Raw genomic sequence first — 19,581 nt, forward strand, 5'->3', positions numbered from 1 at the left:
CACAGTGGTCTCAAGTGTTGTTATTATATTTCGATAAGAAGAAAAAAAATACCAAAGACAACTCATAATGTTGTGGTGAAAGCTTTGTTTACATGGTTTCCCAATGGTTGGGACAGTGACCACAGTTACATGATGGCCTACTCAACCAAATTATTGCATAAGGACTTTGAAGTATGGGTTTCAGAGGGAGCTGAGGAAAGCTAAAGCCATATACTCTGAAAAACTGAGGCCGCAGTTTTCAGCTACAGAGCCAAAAGATCTGTGGACGATGCAGTGAACCAGGCCCTTCATTTCGTTCTGGAGCATCTGGACTGCCCAGGAACCTATGCCAGGATCCTGTTTGTAGACTTCAGCTCTGCCTTTAACACGATTCTTCCAGCTCTGCTTGAAGACAAGCTTCGCCAGCTCGACGTGCCTGACTCCCTCTGCAGATGGATTACAGACTTCCTGACCAGCCAGAGTCAGCGTGTGCGGCAGGAGACGACTGTCTCCGACACTCGGACCCTCAACATCGGGTCTCCTCAGGGCTGTGTTCTCTCTCCATGGCTCTTCTCTCTGTACACTAACTGCTGCACCTCCAGCCATGAGTCCGTGAAGTTGATCAAGTTTGCGGATGACACCACCATCATCGGGCTCATCTCAGATGGAGATGAGTCGGCTTACAGGAGGGAGGTGGAGCGGCTGGTGTCCTGGTGCAGCCACAACAACCTGGAGCTCAACGCCCAGAAGACAGTGGAGATGGTCACGGACTTCAGGAGAGTCACAGTTTCTCTGTCCCCTCTCATGTTGGCTGGTTTATCCATTTCCATTGTAGACTCCTTCTGCTTCCTGGCGACCACCATCACCGTGGACCTCAAATGGGAGCCGACCATCAGGTCCCTCATCAGGAAGACCCAGCAGAGAATGTTCTTCTTGGTGCATTTACGAAAACTACGACTGGCGCCGAAGTTGCTGTTGGAGTTCTACACAGCCATCATCCGGTCCATCCTCACCTCCTCTATCACCGTCTGGTACAACAGCGCCACCTCCAGGGACAAGAGCAGACTGCAGCGCATTGTGCGTTCTGCTGAGAAGGTGATCAGTTGCAGCCTGCCACCTCTGCCACCCAGAGATGTGCAGGTCAGATAGGAGCCGACCCTTCTCACCCTGGACATGGACTGTTTGTTCCTCTTTGCTCTGGCAGGAGGCTACGGTCCATCCAGACCAGAACCTCCCGTCACAGGAACAGCTTCTTCCCCTCTGCCGTCAGACTGTTGAATTCATGATCAGCCTTTGTTGTTTTGTTTTATTTTATTTTTGACTGCACTTTATTCCACTTTCCTAGTTGGTGGGATCACCACTCACCATGGCAATAAATCTGATTCTGAGTCTGAAAAATCTGACCAACTTAAGCTTGAGTCCAGAAACCTGTCGAAGGACGCTCACCTACATTGTGTCGACTGTGATGACACCTACAGGGCGGTGACAGCATCAGGGATCATTCAGCACAATCGCTGTGTAGTCCAATAAGTTGTCTCCTCGCTGCCCTTTCAGCTCAGTGATCTTACTCTATTGATAGTTGAACCGAAGGACTGAGGAGCTTACAGCGACACCCCTTGTCACGGAAGTAAATTACTCAATAATACATGGAAAGTGGGACAACCGGACTCAGCAGGAAGTGGTATGACAAAAAAAAGCCAAAATTATTTAATAAGGTATTTTATCCATGGTCTAACTGAGACCACTCACACGTCAATTCCCATAATGCACTGCAACAGCTGAAGTTCTCATCACATTTGAAGCAAAATGTTTTAAGGGGCTCTTGTTTTTCTTCAGTAAAGGCAGCTCTGCGACACAATAACATAATAACATAATGTTAAGGCGACGTCTGATCTTGCTGTGGATTACTCTGCACACATTGGAAAGTATAATGGGGCACCTTTAAACTGAAATGCTATCCCAGATTATTCGCTAATGGTTTCCGAAAGCTTGATAAATGCTGACTGCGTTTGACACAGGCATTTTTATTTGTTTTTATTTCTACCATGTAAATATTTTACAAGAGCTCAGTGCTGTAGTTTCATCTCCAGCTGGCTGTTCATTTCATATCGCTGAGCGGCTCCTGCGGCACTTCATCGTGTTTGCCCATCAGCTTTGATGTCTCTTCATCGCTAATGAGTTTGACATGCGAGTACACTAGTGTGAGAGTGAGCAGCCCCCACTGGTGCTGTGGATGAGCCTGACGGATGTGATGTGTGTCAGCGTGTCTTTATACAGTGCTTGCTACAGTGTGTGTTCCACCATTTACATCACTGCCATCCATGAATTCAACAGGAGCAGCATGACACGGCTGCAGTGTTGGTTCAGTGCTTCAATGTTTTAGGGTTCATGTGGCCATCCACAATGACATGAAGACCATCTGTGGGACTGGGGAGGATTCACTAGTCAAAGGTTCATGGGGAGATGACTGGAATATAACTTGGTGACTCATCCAACTGATCCTTGAAGACAAGTTGAATAGTCATTCCATTCATCTGCCTCTCAGAGGTCAAAACCTTGTTAAGCTAAGTAACCATCTTTGAGCTGCAATGGTTTTGCTTCTGGAGCACCAAGTTTCTCGCACTCATTCTCTTGGTTCCAAACCTGAATGATATGTACAGACCACTTCCTCAGTTTGCATCAAGCAGCCTGCCATTTTCAGATTGCGGATATGGACAACCATATCATTGATACATAGCAGTGGATTCTATTCAGTTTCAGCTGCATTTGAAACAGTTCTTGTTTAAAGTCATGAGACTGTGGTAAAGGAGGGCGATCAACTCAATTTTGAAATGGGAAAACCACATATTTCCTACTTCCTTTTTGGCCCCGTCTGGCAGACTGGGACGCAGAGATTATACAGTTGCGAAGTGCAATGTGCGTGAGGCGCAAAGTGGGGGATGCCTGACACAGAGGGGCGAGGGCTCAGTCAAGCATGGACTTGACTGCTCCAATCTCCCTGTGTTTCATGAAGGGGTTGCGCTGCACATATCCCATCTCTGTGGTGGAGTTGCAGAGCTTGAGCCTGGCAGTATAAACACCCGCCTGGCTGCTGTCCCGACTATAAATAGTCATGGCTGTCTTTTCTTATTATTGCCTGTTTGTTTGTGCCTGGACAGTCGCAGAGCTTCTGTAGGGTTAAACCTCATGTCTGCGCCGTGAATCATCATTTCATACATCAGCACAGTGACTCAAATGACGACAGTTCTGAATCATGAGTGCTTATTTGACCATACCAAAGGCGTCAGAAATATCCAAGGTCAAACACTCAACAGACCTTGTGTGGACACAAGATCTGTTGAGGGATTTGGTTTTGGGGTGTAGTACGGCTTCTGAGATAAATTGTTGTTGTCAAGCCATTTGGTTAAAATGACTGCCCTACATTTAGTTAATCTATTGTTCTTTTTCAGCATTTTCAAATATTATTGACAGCAATGAGCTCAGTTAGACAGCAGGTGGCGGTAGCTTCTCGGTTGCACAACCCACACATTTGTTTGTGTGCTCCACAAAGAGACGAGTCCTATAAACTATTCATGGATCCAGATGTTCATTTGGAACACCATCAAAATTTAATCCACATTTCCCATGGTTTTTGCTGACGATCCCGTGTCCAAAGGTCATCATTTTTATCGTTTGACACCTTCTACTGTGGGGTGAAGTAGTGGAAGGCAGGTCAAGTGAGTGGGCATTATGAGATGATGTGAGACAGTGTGCGTCTTATGTCCTCCTTCAGGTCCTTCAGTAAAAGTCATCCTTCAGGGGAGGAGTCTACCAGGTCAGACCTCAAGGTAGCGCTGTCATTGTGAGTCACTCATGACTACGCATCGACAAAGACAACAGAAAAAACGTTTGGAGAACTCAATGCTGGGGGTCTGTGTTTCTGACAGCCCTGACAGTTAAGTATGTCCAGTGTTGATGGGTTGATGAGGTTTCATGAAACAGTGTCCTGATTTTCAGAGGCCACCAGATGATGCAAAATCTTTGGACTTGAACAACTCATTCAAAGAAACCTCACATAATTTCTAAACAAAGAACGCCATCTTGTGGCCATTGAAGATTAGGAAGCCGTTTCATCAATCCTGCAATACTGTTTCATGATGCCTCATCTATCCATCACTTATATGGCAATGAAATAATGTGCTTTCAATAACTTGTTTTTTTCCTCAAGGTCCCTTCAGCAGGTGGGTGACCAGCTGCGTGACCAGCTAAATCGCCTATTGCCTCGCACATCGACGACAGAACCTGTGGGTTTGATGAAAAAGACTGTACGAACTATGCTGGGAAAAAGAGATCTGATGAGTGGTGCTGCCGATATGCATCACTCAGATCAAGCAGGACGGGAATTGCAGGAGACAGGATCAGCGGCCTGATTTTGAGTAGCATTCCTATTATCTGAAGTGAGATGGTGATGAAGCCGAGCAGCTGCTCTTTTTCTCTGAAGAATCTCAGACAAGAAAAGTAGATTGGACAGAGATTATTGGGGCCAATGGCAACAGCACCATGGTTCTGAAGAATAGTTGTGGAGCGACAACGGCAGCGCTGAGAGGTGCGAGAATAATTATAAAAAATAAGAAACGAATGAATTATGAGCGTTGTGTGTGGCGCTTAGAATGACAGCTTAAGTCAGGATGGTTCGAATGGGGTCTCATTTTTTTCTAATTTTTTTTTCCTTCAAAGTAACAGCAAAGTCTTAAACTTCATTTGTTTTCACGACAATATTCCAAAAATATTCGTTTTTTCTTAAAAGGCCGCCTGGAATTTCACTTCATGTCAAATGGTAGAAGCCTAATCTCGAGTCAGAGACAGTGAGTAGAGCTTTTTCATGTTGTCTGGCCGGAAGACCTTGAGGAAGATCCAAGACTGCTTCTGATCCCTGACTGAGCGGTTCAGAAAGAGAAAGTGTGGGGCTCCATGATGAAACTGTCATCCCCTGCTACACTGCAATGATTAAACAGCAGGAAGTCGTGATGAAGAGGAGGATGGTGATGACGTTGAAAGCAGAACGGTAGGCCCAGAAACTGAGAGCTGCTTCTTTCTATCTCATCAATCTGGGCTCCAGAAGTCTCTGCATTACACGCCAGGAGCTGCTGATGGTTAGGGCTTCTGTCTTGCTGTGATGAGATGTAATGGTTGTCAAGCAGCCGTGGCACCAGTCACCATCCCACCCAGCCTCAGTGTGTGGGAGGACACGCTGATCTCTGTCACTCGCTCCTCCCTGACAGTCACTCACATTCCTCTGCCTTGTTTGAGGCCTGCTGTGCCTCACTTTAAGTCAAGAGCAGGAGTCGCTTTAATGATGATTCGGCTGTTGTCACTGGAAGTTATGTGGTGGCCCTGAGGGACTTCATGATATCGCATTACTCAGCTGTCATTTTACTCTGACTCAGACCTACTGTACAGTATTCACCATAGTGATGCAACGTACGGATGCACTTTTAATACAGGGCTTCTCTCTAGTGGTGACATGTTGACATAACAAGTAGTTGGTCTTTTTTTTTTTTTTTTTTTTAAAAGCAAACCCTCACGTTTTATTATGTTATTATTCATATTTTATTGAGTTCAATATCAACCTTTTTGTATTACCGCTTTTTCCCGCTTAAAAATACAACATATTAAAAAAAAATCAAAATACAAAAGTATTACTTTATGACGACATTTCTACTTTCGTATACTAATAAAATTAAAATCACTAATCCAGTTCAAGTTTTTAAAAGGCACACTGATTCGTGAAGTCTGCGTTGTGTTTATTCTTGTTGTTAATAGTCCACCAAATATATGTTTTAAATTATACAATGGCTTAAAGACTTCCTCAAAGACTAGACAAGACTTCAGGTGTGACTGAAGAATTATAATTATATAATTAATAAAACGTGCAATAAGGAAAGTGAAAATATTTTATAATTTTAGTCAATTGCACGTCATACAAAAGTAATAATAGAATTGTTACAGATTATGGCAAAATGTGTGACATTAAAATGAACATTATAATGTTTCTAATACAACTATGAAATTTATTGTCATTATTATGACTACTACTAATAATAATAATCATAATTTTAACCTGCTAAAAATAAGAACAATAAACACACCAAACTATCACTTTAAACTTCTAGTATTCCTGTTAATTTTGAATACCATTGGTTTGGGATTCACTAAAAACTAAGACTAAAACCGTCCTGAATGTGCCGTTGGGTTATTAAAACGAAAACGACAGCCTTCGCAGTGAGTTGGTACTGTGCTCTTTTCCTCACTAGGGGGCGCGCTCTACCTTCGGTTGACTCTGACTCCCTGACGCTGACCCCTGGTGCCTCAGCTGTCAACACTTATTAGAGGCATCTCATTAAAGTGAAATGAAGTCAAAGGTGCAGCTGCCTTGCCCCAGGGCCACGTCAGCGAGTCAACTCTTATTCACGACAACAAGGACCAAATGAAGCAATACAAAAAGATCTCTCTCTAAATGGTCCTCGAAGCGGTCGAGGGTCCACAACAGTGCGGTCCTGTACTAAAAGGTATTTGAAATGGATTATCCTTGGCTTAATGCCTGATCAGTTTAAAAATGTAGGCCCTCTGGGTCGGAGTTAAGTCATTTCCTCCAAAATAATCCTGAGCTTCAACTTTGGGGAAATAGCATGGTTTTAGATGGAATGTTGAGGAGGGTGAATAGAACAAATCCAAAAGACTAGATCGAGACTTCTGGGGTCAAGTGAGAGATTTATGAAACGCTCCCAATCCAGAGAGGGTTGACTGGGTGGAAACCCGCAGTGAACTCTATGACGAATTCTCACAGTCCCACATAAATTCGAGATAAGATCCAAGTTTAAATCGCCATAATAAAAGAGCATTATGGGGATGACAGCAACATCTTGGTGACAAAGAGACACACAAATCTGACATTGCCTTTCTATCTCTGTGTCGTCCCGTAAAAAACAAAAGTGTAGTCCTCCTCCAGCCCTTTCCTTCAACTCCTCATCCCTCAGCACCAGTTAAAACTCAAAGAGGTGCACACAGAGTTGTGTATCACGGAGGTATTCGAGGTCAAAACCACAATCTCCTCCTGTTGCCCTATTACAAGGCTGCTGATGGCACTAAATAGACATATGTGCCTCTGCCGAGCTATTAGTAGCTCATGTCTTTGAAGCGCATGAGAGGCGCCACTGGGATGAGGAGGTGGTAAAGAGATAGCAAGGCGGACGGTGCATCTCTCCATCTCTGTGGTCAAGGTGGAAGGATTAGCTGTTGATTTTCTGACATCACTTGTGGAACGCGAGGGGGCAAGGTGTAACCGCTTCATCCGAAGATGAAAGTTTTGGTTCAGGAACGGACAAGTAGTAAACCCCGTGGTCATTTGAGCAAGGGCGTGCAGAGGTCAGGGTCAAGAGTCAAATCCCAGTCAGCAAATCTTCCTGTTTATGTTGTCAGACAGTTAACCTGCTTAAATACATTCCTCTACAGACACTTCAACCTCTGAAGGTCACTGAGTTCATTGCACTTTAAGCATCCTGCTTCTTCTCTATTCTGTCTTTTTTTTAAATCACTATAATTATTATATTAAAACATTATATAACAATATAAAACAAAGATTGATCTAGTAACCATTGTTTGGGCTGTGGGAGGAAACTGGAGGTTCCAGATGAGTCAACTCCATATTCCCTAAAGCTTGAATCGAACCCGTGACCTTCCTGCTGTGAGACTGAAGCATTACAATATCCCTATAATCACCCTTAATATATACATAATAATAGACATAACCAAGACATAAATATATTGAAATAAATCTATTTATTATTATTTTTGTTTTTTAGTTGCCAAATTCAAACACTGATCGTCTGAACAGGGTCACAGGATTTTAATCTCACAATTGATTAAATGTATTTATTTTTTGTTGCTCTAAATAATATTTTATTGACTTATTTTAAAATCAGGATTTAGTCTACCATGTCATATTCAGTCCTCTATATATTTTCTTTCACCTTTTTAGTTCAGTACTCAACTTCGATTTTTAATTTCCTATTCCAAAGCACAATTTATTCATGTTTTATTATTCAATGTTTTTTTTTTACATGTACATACTGATCCACTAGCATTTACTTTTTCAGTAATGATTTGCTCATTTGTATCTGAATGTCATTTGCTATCAGTTACTATGTTTAAAGAAAATGAGCTGACCTTTTGGGTCACTTGAGGTGAGCTGTTAGTGACCTGCGGAGTCAATCAGAGGACCAAAGTGCTCGTGACTGACCTTCTAAGTCGGGCCCACTCCTCTCCTGCACTCTTCTCCCTGTCCTGCGAGTCACGTCTCAGACCCGAGGCCTCCGCTTGGCGCGGCTAAGCTGTTCTGTAAGGATTTGATCGTGCATAGATGACACGGCGTTAGAATGGGTCACTGCAGAATCTGCTTTAGCCACAGTCCGTTGGAAGGGAGTCAAGTGGAGGGCAAACACCTGGGCCAGGTGACCTTTCCCTGAAAAGACGGATCAGTGGGAGAGGCGGCGCTGGGCCAAGTAAAACATGATGAGATAATGATGTATTTTGGGATTGGACGACATACATGGGGGGTTTTATTGTATCACCCCGGACGGCCTTCTCCAATGTGATCCGGCACTTTACAAGTGGGCAGCGCTGAAGGCAGCATTGTGCGCGACTTCACGCTCCATGGCCAATTGACTTCCTTCTCCATGAATCAAATGTACTGTAATCTTCGCTAGCCTTTCAAAACCATTAAAACTGGGAGGATTATCCCTGTGTTTCTGCCGGTGTTGCTTTACCACCAGCCACAGAAAACGCAATCTATCTCACAATTATTCATACGTCTCCCTCTTTCTTGGTCGCCTCATCAAAAGTCCACATTTTACCGACTCACTTCCTCTGAACGATCAGGCGTGATCCCCCCGTTTAGGAGAGATTAAGGTGATGGAAAAGGAGTGGATCAGAAACGGGATTTAACGCTGCACTTATCGGGACTCATGACTGCTTTTATACTGCACGCTTTTGTGTCTCTGAGCAGGAAGTGGGTGTAGGTTAGATGGGGCTTACCGCTCCGCTAAAGAGGAAATTGTGAATTGAATTGCAATTAAACCTCACTTTGTAAAACTAGACAAATGCTGGGTCGGCCAGTCGGTAAAAGCCTCAACGTTCTGAGCTGCTGTGAGAGCTGTTTCTCCTTTGTTGTGCTAGTGATTGAAAGTTTTATGCTGGGTCCTAAGACGGAAACTCAGAACCACATTCTCATTCTGCAACTCTACGAAGGAGTCCTGTCCTCTTACGTTGGGCGATTCAAGCACCATCAATATATATATATATATATATATATATATATATATATAGGAAGGAAGGTCACGGGTTCGATTCAAGCTTTAGGGAATATGGAGGGAACATACTGTATATTACCATAAATAAAGTACTTCATAATTCATTCATAAGTGTATTAGCAACATATTAGCCGGCAATTTATCATAATAAAGTACGGATCTGACTATATTTGGCCCTGGAATGTCACTGAAAATCCACTCTGAAGAACACCATAATTATTAACAGTTAATGAGAAAGTAATTGGCTTAACAATAGTCAACATATATTCCCCAATCTATAGTGCACCCACTTAGGAAGCAAAGACATGGGTTTCCCCACTGCATTTTCAGAGTATGTCTCATCTACTTCTACTTCTGCATCTACTTTGCAGTGTGTGCCTCACTACTGCCCTCTGCAGAAAGTACAGCATGAGCAGGGACATCACTGAGTAGACTAGGATTTGGGATGTTTAGTGCAGTTCAATACCACTTCATCTTTGTCTCCAAACATACGTTTAACACTCTAGAATCCCACTCAGCCGATGTTCAATTTCACTGAGAGCTTCCAGTGCGTCAAAGATGCTACTGACTGTCCACACGGATCAGCTGTTGCACTTGTTACAGTGGGACAGACAGTTTTTTTTCAGTGCCCTGAATCTAGAGTTGTGTGTCCATAAACTGTTTTATGAATTAATTTATTTATTCTAAATATAAAGAATATATAACAAAGGCAATTGAGGAGATTTCTTAATCAGATTTGTTGAATTGCACTCAGTGATGATCAGTTTCAATTGCATTGCATATCTGTAATGATAAAGAAAGGAAACACCAAGTACCTCTGTAATATTACTTCATAAATGCATAGGCGTTGTGGTTAAAATGTGCATAAAAGGGCAGTATTTATTGGATCAAAGTACATTAACATCAATTCAGAATTTGATAACCCAGTCCTTGTTGCTCAGTTATTTCGTAGTACATTTGTGAAACGGTAAAGGTGGAAAAGGTACTTTATGGACACATTGGAGTATTTGACTCCAAACTTTTTGTGCACGCAGAAGAATGTATTATAAACCAAGTACGTTCATTGGTGTTTGGGCAACTAAAAATGCATAGTCAGTGGTCAAATGACCAATGGTCTCCTCTCCTTATACTGAGCTGCAGTGTTGAACATTGGATGTTTCCGTAAAATGTCTTTGGTAATGCTTTAACCACATAGTACACATTTTATATTATTTGGGATTGAATGAACACATCAGTTGTAATCCCTGCTTTTCTTTCAACGGTATATTGCAAACACTTTGGCCCTTTGTGTGTTTCGTGATGAGGATACCCCGTGATTATTGTCACCGGTGATGTGTATGTCTTGTGTTTGTATGTCAATTTTGAGGGCTCTCTGGCGCTAACTTTGACTCTCTCAAGGCTTCCCTCAATCTCAGGTCGTCCCCATTATCCATGTAAGCATTGGTGAGTGAGCTGATGATGCGGAGAGTTAATCTCTATAGAGGTGGCGTGCCTGGATGACTTGGTGCTCATCTAATGGCCGGAAATTAGATGTTGCGAGGCCTTTTCAGACAGACAGGTCGGCGCACATTCCTTCCTGCGTTATGGATTGGAACACCCCATCTCCCAGACGGGACCTTGCTGGACAAAAGCCCCTTGTTCGGCTACACATGTTACTAGGGACATGCCGACGCACCATTTTAAAACAGAACCTGACCACCGTAGACGTCTGGGGATGGAGATAGCAGAAGAATTTAGAACCATAATGCTTTAGAAGATTGACCAACCAGGGGGCGGAGGCTGCGAAGATGGAGCCTTGTTGAAAAAGATTAATAACGTCTTATTCAGCTCATTTTTTTTTAGGTCCTGCCAAGAAGTTGACTGTACGTTTAGATGAAAGGGTTTAATTGGAAATGATAATCTGCTGACAGCGTGGATCTATCAGTCCTCGAACCCCGGCCGCCTGTCTGCCAGTACTGCAACAATATCCACAGGGAGATTGGCAGATAGAAGGTGCTGTCATCGCCAGCAAGCTCGCAGTTGATCCTGCATTAGGAGACTGTATATTTCTGGACCCCCTTTTAGGAGCTCACATGAAGACATATCTCACCGTTGTGCGCATTTTGTAAGTAAAAGGGAAAATGTTCCGGTCAACAGAGAGATGGTCATCAAGAAAAGCGAGACTCAAATGCTTCCAAACCATCAGAGCAGTTCAACAAGATTCCCGACATCAAAGCCACTTAAATATTTTCCATTCTTGGTGCCATGAAACGAAGGATGATATGACAGACGCACAATAGGCCCACAGTTTCCTCTTGGCCCCTCCAGCAGTGTTGACATGAGTAGAAATTAAGTTATCACTCCTTTTTAAAGTCCGGATGGCTGTCAAACAAGGCCCGCTGGATCGGTGACTGAGGACAGCTCTTAATGGAGTCCTCTTTGTGTGCCTTGGTGACATTTTCTCATGGAATTTATCCAGTTTTCGCCGTGTAAGATAATAGACTGAAATCACACATGTGCTGAAGGTAGTTCCACAACTCATGTATAGTATTTTTGACTAGTGTGCGTGTTCATTTACGAACTGTATAAGGTGTACGATCAACGGTGCTTTATCATCTGGATGGAGTTCCGGTTCACCCTTTATAATTCTAATAGACGTATCTCTGTAGAGTTTAAGGTTTGCTGCAGATGTTTAAAGTGAACTCACACAACTTGTTCTTGTTGCAGCTGTGATATTGTTTATATTGTCCATCAGCTATATGATATGGACATTTACTATCTAAAGTCTAATATCTGTTGATGCAATGAGTTTCTGCCAACAGTTTCTCATCTAATTCATTCTTTATGTTGTGTTCATCTCGGTAAAATCAAATCTTAACTTACCGCACCAAACAATTCAAGATGGCTGCCCCTAGTGTAAACAGTAGCATAACAAATGCAGAAAAAGGAAAGAAAAAATGTTGCGTTTGCTCTTCCTTCTGCTGTTTTTCTCATTTGTCAGCCACGCATATGTTTTAAATCCATTACTGATACCCTCACTGAGCAGCAGTGAGGAGGAACTTGACTTCTCTGACTCACTATTTCTTTTCAAAGAAGCTAGTCAGGAGAGGCTTGTTAGCATGTTAGTTTTATTCGCCACTTCCAGTCCAATACAAGAGAGTAGCATGTCAGGTGAGAGCATTGTTTTTCTTTCATTGTTCCATGTTTCCAAATAGAGTTATCTGGAAAATCTGGAGAAAGCGTTTGGGACACCCCAAGCATTACAGCTAATGGTAGGACAGCTAAATATTACTTTGACAATGTGATGATTTATTTACTTTTCTTTTCAGTTCTGAACACATTCTTTGTTATTTGTCGAGTTTGATACCAATAATGTTCAGAACTGACATATTGATGCTGCCAAGAATATAGTTTTGTTAGTTTCTTGAAAACAAAAACAAGCAAATAATAGTATTTGTTCATGTGTGTCAAATTATGAGGATGTCCGAGAACTTTTTTTCTGCCACTGTAAGTACCTAGGTAGGTAGAATTACAATAAAAAATCTGAAGTTACTTTACTGGTCACTCGCTTTAACTAGATCCTCATGGTGAGTGCATGCGTTTATGTTTGCGTTTGGATGCAAAGCAAACAGACTCTGTAGGCTAAAAACATACCATTAATATGCTTCAATGAACAACAAATAGAGAGGGTCGCTGGAGTTGTTGTGCGCCGCTGTTGGTTTCAGTTAACTGCTGTTTAAGTGGAGACATCAAGAGATTGGTCCAAGTCCAAAGCCAAGGTGCCAATGACACCACAATGCTTGAAAAGAAGACAGTAGCTAAATGATTCTGCTGCTTGACTTTCTCTGTGTCCTTTGCTGTGGCCTCTGCCAGAGCCGGAACTTGATTCACACACGTACATATTTTCCAAGGTCACTACCAGAGAACGGTTTCTCAGATCTGTTTGGGTGAAACTAAAGTATCTCAAAAGAGCCATTCACATTTGTACCACCGTTGTTGATAGTGATTTCTTAATCTGGACTATGAGTGCAATTTCATTGACTCACAAATGTCCATGTGGAGCCACGATGCGATTCCCAAGTGTGTTGCGTGGTTGGAAAATGAAGGACTCTGACTCTACGATAAAGCCTGTTTGGTCACAGATTCTAAATCCTCTGGAGCCCCGAGGGCGTGTCTGCGCCTCAAGTCTGAGCCACACGAGGTCTGAAAGGTTTCTCCTTAAAACGGTGAGCCGCTCGCCATCAGCAAGTCCCCATTTAATTACGACACAGGAAATTATCCCTCGAATGGGCCCTGCGCTGATAAGAAGTCCAAGCCCGCTGGATGACAGCTCCAGAAACCTGAGAGAACTTATCACCAAAGTGGGGGCTGAGGGCCCGTGACTGGGCGCCTGACAATCTGATTCGACTGTCATCCCCAGGTCATAATTAATATATTTATCAAATTAATAACTGAAAAGAAAATCTCAGCATCATTGGCTCTTTTGTGGAGGAGGTCTGCCCCGGCCCCCGAGGTGAACAGTGGCCAAATTCATGCGGCGGCTGCTTTCCCTTGTGGCTAATAAGACTGCTGTCAGTATAATGCGGCACAGGGGGGCAAAGTGATCTCCCTCTTTTAGAAGCCATGACAGATAAATTGTCTCCCCCCTGCAATGAATGAAACAGAGTTTAGAGGAAGAAAAGAAATATGTCGCCCGCTGACAGCCGCAGTCTCCATCTTTGTGTATGAATACGTGTCATTGTAAAACAGGTAACACAAAACACGCACCAGACATCACAACAAAGGAACTGATGCGCATCTTTTTACATTTTCCCTCCGAGGTTTTTTTCATGTTAAATTATAGTAAATATGATACTTTACTTGTCTCTGCTGGTGTAATTTATTTTATTTTATTTTTTTTATTTTACTTTAATTCAAAATATGTTATTAGTTATTTATTTAGTTATTTATTATTTTCCATTCTGCTATTTTATTGTTGTTTTTCTTTATTTCACAATACAAGTGCTAATTTGAATGTTAAAAGTTAGTTTAGTCTTTCTTCTTATTATTTTTTTCAACTTTTTTATTTTCTTAATCCTACTTGAGTTATTTCAAATGTTTCAAGGAAAATCATTGCAAAACATCATTTTTTAATGTAATAAACTGAAGCTATTTGGTTATTTTTGATGATGAATTTATTGTGAGCTTAGATGCTACCTTATCAATAGTATATTTGTTTCATTGATAAATCTATATTTTCTTTATTTATCCAAAAAAAATAGATTTTCAGATTAATAAAATGAATTTCCTACAATAAAAGTAAGAACCCAGAATAAACCAAAATACTTTGTTGGCGTGTGCAGCTGTGTGAATCCCCAAAAGGCCATGTATTAGCTGCGACCCTGGATCTCTGGGGTGCCCTTCATTGGTGCAGGTGGACGTTCGGCATGGTGGATACTTTAGTCAGGCATTCCAAGGGCACAGAACAGGAAGGAGAAGTAGCGGAATTGTAAAGGTAACACAATCAGTCGCTAAAGTAGTCACAGGAGTATCAGTTTCTTTAAGCTTTGCTGAGCGCTGCGCAAGATTAAGACGTGGATTACTGAGCATTGACTTGCTGTCACACTGAGAGAGTCGACAGGTCTTTTTCTTTAACTCTGAATTTACCTAGAAATGTATCACAAGCTCTACCTACTCTACATGGCTGACTCAATAACCTGGACATGGACACAGAAAACCATATCTCTGCTGGGCATCTAGAGGTTTTTAGATTTCCTCTGACAGGAACTTAATCCCAGAGACACAACTAACCTTTGACTCTTGCACTTGACCCTGTATGTTTGGAATGAGCCCGGGTTGAAGGGAAACATGTTCTGACTGTGTTTGGAGGCTTCACCTCACCAACCTCACCATGTTTGTGACAGCAGTGACAGCTCAGTTTAACGTGTTTCAGTGTTGGAATATTCAGTACTTCACTGTTTAGTATGGCTTCAAATGTTTCAATGTATGTCCTTTCCTTTTTCTACACTTTCCATTAAAGGAAGGTTGATTAATATTGCGCTCAACTCAATGGCATCAGCGTTTCTCAGTTTAACATGGAGCCACCAGCTCGTTGGATACACCACCAGAGGTCATGATTTAGTGTTGATGAATCAAAGACACAGCAGTCCAAAGTACATTGTGTGAATTCTGTTGTTGTATCGACTGCCTGATAGTAAAATTTTATTCATTTCTTCAACTGATCCGCTCCACACTTTGTTTGTTTGGTGTCTTTGGCAACTGTCAACGGCGTCTGTTTGTAGCATTAGCCACCAAGCTAACTGGTTGGAACTCTGATCGAGATTGTACAATTTGAAAAAAAAAAAGTATTGACCATTTCTTTTTGCCAAATCTTTGCCATGTGATCTTCATCCCTGAGTCATTGTCTGCAGTTCACAGTCAGGCAAGCGGTGTCTAAAGATTGCATTCATGTCCACCACATTGGGCAGTTATATACATATACAGTGGTACCTTGGTTTTCGAACATCCCAGACTTGGAACAAATCGGAGTTCGAACAAAAATTTCGAGATTTTTTTGCTTCGGATTTTGAACGAAAATCCAGAACTCGAACACCCCCGAAAAAAGCCGGAAAAAAACAAAACGCGCGGACCGATCTGCTGACCCACAACGCACTTTGTTATTGTGCATTACGCAGCCTCTGTATGCAGACGTGTCCTGTTAGCTACATTTACTGACTGTTTTTTCTTCATATTGAGGTGTAAAACCTTTCCTGTCTCTGCACTGGACCGTGGTAGAGTGTTACAAGGGAGGCGCTAGCTCTCCACATCTCCGAGGCTGGAGCGCGCACTCCAGGGTTTGATGTCCTGTTGTCAGCTGGAGCGATATATATTAGTTATTGTTACTTTTAGTTGTAGTTGTTTTCCTCAATATTGAATTTATGATGTGAAAGTGCTACCAGTAATTACATAATATTATTTTTTCCCCTCTCACATTTTCTTCAGAGGATTTTTAAACTTCCCGGAAGTGTGTCTTTCGATATCTGTGAATGCGGGTTGAACAGCCCCACAAGTATCTCTAATCTATCCCAGTGAATGGTCTCCTGGATATATGTTACGCACGATAATGTATCAATAAAATTCTATAAATATAAACGTTGTCAGCACACAGCAGTGCATGAAAAAATGATCACATTTCATACGCCTGCTAGTGAAATGCAAAGCAATAACATGATGGTGTCTTCGTCGATTGTAGTTGAAGAGCAGCTCCTTTGTGTCAGATGTCAATCACCTTTTGTTTTCAGTGCCTCGGCCCGTTATCTCAGCCTGAGCCCCCACCGGTGCTTTGTGTAAGTGAGTGGGCTTGCACAGGTGCATGTTGGCGCAATGTTACACAGTCTCTCCAAGCATCGCCCCACCAACCCAGCCCCTTGTTCGCCGCGTTCTTTGTCATTTCTTCAAGTTGATCGCGGCGGCACTTTTCACTTCAAGAAAACCCCCTTGAGACTCGAGCCAGCATCACCTGCAGTCCTTCTGCCAGACTAATGTATAGCTCTCCACTAGTTGGTAGAGCTGAGCGGTAGCTTGAGTTGTGGTCGGTGCTACTGACCCCCTATGCGCACACATCTCTTCTGCAATGCACCCGACAGAGGTTCTTTCAGGTTCCTGGTGTAGAGAAAGGCTCGCCGGCTGTCCAGAAGCGTTTCACCTCTGTGAGCACACACAAGACGCCCATTCATGAGCCGTGGCCTTACAACGTCGCTGCCCCCCTCCCACCGTCATCTCCCTTCAACTGCAGCTGAGGCAATTCAACTCGGGCCAGAAGCGGGGACCTTTAATCTAACCGAATGTGGCAGGCACCTGAACTACTTAACCGATGTGCTTGTTCGAGGGGGTGGGCACAGAGGCTAAGGTAACTGGCGTGTAACAAAAAGCCCCGAACTTTATACCCAGCCAGGATGAGTACATTTCCTTTCTGTTGTTCCACACAAAGGCCAGAAAGCACAAATGGTCCGCTATCTGTGTCACTGGGAAGTGGAGAGCAATTTGTTTCTATTAAACAGGATGGTCCTCATCTTCCCGATTGCCCCCCCGACCTCCTGCCCCTCCTCTGATATTGCTTTTGATGGCTTTTGTGCTTCAACTTAAACAGTGTGTCACTTTTCTGCCCACCTTGACCAGGTGCAGATTTTTGTGTCCAGAACTTCTCAGACTCATAATGGACATCCCTGTGTTCCATGACTAACCCCCAACATTTAGTCAGGAGAATGATGTCCGATGATGAACTAGGACCCACTGGAACGGGTAGGTGAAGGAAAATGTTGAAAAATATGTGAAAAAAACACATTATATATATAGATATGTATATATCTATATATATAATTCAAAACATGAAAAAGTAATGAATACAAGTACTTCTGCACAACTGCTCATTTCCATTTATTTTTATTTTTATTTTTATCTGCCAATCACAGAGGGGCGGAAAAATATGTGTCGGGGTTCTGTTCATTCAAAAAACAGATGACCATATTTCAATAAAAGTGAATTACAGGGTTGTCAGTGCCAAATGAAAGGAGAGCAATGCCATGTCTTACCTAACCCCAATCTCTGTCTTCCTTTTACGTCAAAATACAGTATGCTGCAGAATTGAAAAACTCATATAGGACGCAACAGTACACTATCCCAAACTTAATATATTACGTCACTGGATTGAGGATAGGTTGGTTCTGTACTGTAGGTGTTTTGCTGTCACATGACCAGCTCCGACAACCAGTGAATGCTGTGCTTGAAATAGCCCCATTGCTCAGTACAAAAGTTGAGTTGCTGGACAAGAACTCAAACTTGACACTCCCATCATGAGGTTGTCAAGATGGTAGCCAAACCACGTCCAGCCGTAAGGCACGTAATCACCGGTCATTGGTTCCGGTGTCTCCCGGATTGTCAGTCTGCTCCAGGTTCTGGGTGATTTATGGAATGACATCTGGGATGTAGGACTTCAGGAGGAATTAAAGTTGTGCTATGAGGCCAAACTTTATTGCAGAATTCAACAAAACAGCTGCCTTTCCTGACATTTCCAATAAAATGCCGGCACACCACATTTCACCCCTTGTACCCGCACATGCACATGACTCCACAGCCAAACCCATCCTTCTTCTCCCGTCCTACATCACGGCGCTGGCAGGTTGACCTTTTTGATTTATCCAGAATTTCAGCAGAGGGCAGAAATACAACAGAGAGCCTCAGTATTTCACCCGCTGTGGTTCCGAAACCAAACAGACCCATTCCGCTACTGTGTCAGAGTCAGGATGGCTGCTTTCACAAGAAGACGTTTCTCTTTTTTATTTAAACCCTCTAGTCACGGCCCATTCATTTAGCCCTCGCTACAGATATGAAACCTTTCCAGTACCATTGTATATCTGCCCCTACGCCACAAATCAAGCTGCTGGAAAGCTTGCGGTTATTTTAGTTCAGTCCTGAAAGTGCAGACTGTCGGTGAAACAATGCAGCGTGAGGACGAAAGCCGAAGCTGTAAAATGCTTTTACATCAATTCCATTTTGTGTGATTGCTTTGCTTTGCAGCGGCTTCTTCCGTGGGAACTTTAAACGGCATAAGTGCACAGGTTTGACACTGTAACTGGAAAGGTAGCACTCCTTATCTAACTTTACAAGTGTTGTCTTTTTTAATGCCAGTTCTGTTCTTGTGACTTTGGGCAACCATGTTGATTTGCTATCCAACCATGGCGTACTGTAATACATGATTTCGGGAAAGTGGACTTTTATGTCTGATGCTGAAAGCCTTCAGCGTTGCATGCTGACGCATTAAGCTTACAACGGAACCACGTTCTGCCTTCCATGGCATATCCTGACGCTGTGGGCAGCGCATCACGTAAAAAAAGATGGAGGTTGGGGTTAGGTCAGCCATGCGATGCCGCTCCTTTTGTTCTATAGGTAACCAAAATGTAAGTCAGTGAGGCGAGCTTCCGAACGTCTCCCCTGCAACTTGCCTGCCATGTTCTCCCTTCCTTCCTAGCTGCATGAGATCCACACCCCAGTCTGGAATGCCACGAAAAACATTTTTTTAACCATTGGAACATGTCAACATGCAATGCCGGAGGTTGCCTTTGGCGTCAGTACAGCATTCAAAATTCCACTGTATTACAACATCAATATGCCTCTAGTCCCTTGCTGGGTTAGTCAAAGTTTGAATTTCCCCTTTGTTTCAGGAGATTGTTCCGCAGTCTCTTTGGTCTTCCTTGGACTGGTCCAACTGGGCACTGAATGTACTGAAAAATCTGAAGTT

The sequence above is a fragment of the Synchiropus splendidus genome, chromosome 9 (genome assembly GCF_027744825.2).
Source record: "Synchiropus splendidus isolate RoL2022-P1 chromosome 9, RoL_Sspl_1.0, whole genome shotgun sequence".
Lineage (NCBI taxonomy): Eukaryota > Metazoa > Chordata > Actinopteri > Syngnathiformes > Callionymidae > Synchiropus > Synchiropus splendidus.